Below are 1,132 nucleotides of genomic sequence, written 5' to 3' on the forward strand. Positions count from 1 at the left end.
AGAGAGACAGAGAGAGAGCCAAAGAGGCTAAAAGAGAACCCTCTCAAAGGTTCACCTGCTATAAAAAGGTGTTAGTTCCTCTCCTAAACACTTGGCAGCATGAATCATGTCATCATCATGGCGGGGCGCTCTAAGCCAAGTCACTAGGGGCTGAACCAGTTTATCTTTACAGTGGAGCAGCTCAAAGCCATTAAGCTGACTTTGCCTGGGGTCTAGAGTGAAGACTACAAAACTTCTCCCAAACAATGACTTAAAATAGACAGAAACTTTTCATTCTTAGGCATTCTTATCTAGAGTCATTTAGAGGCACACCCAATCTGTCTCCACAGCACACAAGTAACTGCATTGGAAAATGCAGTATCTATTTTAAAAGCTGTTCATTTGTGCAGATTTACTGCTGAATTTCTTTCTAATTTCGAGAAATGTTCTGGTAGAATTCTTTGGATAACTAATGTACAGTATCATACAATTTACAAATAGAGATAGTTTGACTAATTTTTTTTCTATATCTGTATCCCTTCAGTTTCCATCTCTTGTACTATTACTCCAGATAGCTGATACTTTGAGCAAAGTGTTGAGAGGTTGGGCGATTCCTGTCTTGTTCCTGACTTCTCAGGGATTGCTTCAAGCTTTTCTTCAATGAGAATAATGTCTACTGTGAGTTTCCCATACCCAGCTTTTAATAGATTGAGGTATATACCTCCTAGACCTACATGCTCTAGGTCTTTTAGTTTTGAAACTAGTTTTTCTCTGTATCTGTTGAGATGTTCATGTAACTTTTTTCTCTAAGTCAATGTATGTAGTTTATTAACATTTGTTCCCTTGTGTCTGTTGAATCATCCTTACATTTATGGGATAAAGCCAACTTTGTCATGTTGTATAATCTTTTTGATAGGTTTATGCATTCTGTTTACAAGTATTTTTTAATATATAATTTTTAATCCATCAAAAACTCTTTTATTTTAATTAGGTATTTTCTACATTTACATTTCAAATGCTTTCCCAAAAGTCCCCCCTACCCACCCACTCCCACTTCTTGGCCCTGGCATTCCCCTGCACTGGGGCATATAAAGTTTGAAAGACCAAGGGGCCTCTCTTCCCAATGATGGCCAACTAGGCCATCTTCTGCTAC

The sequence above is a fragment of the Mus caroli genome, chromosome 6, assembly GCF_900094665.2.
Source record: "Mus caroli chromosome 6, CAROLI_EIJ_v1.1, whole genome shotgun sequence".
Lineage (NCBI taxonomy): Eukaryota > Metazoa > Chordata > Mammalia > Rodentia > Muridae > Mus > Mus caroli.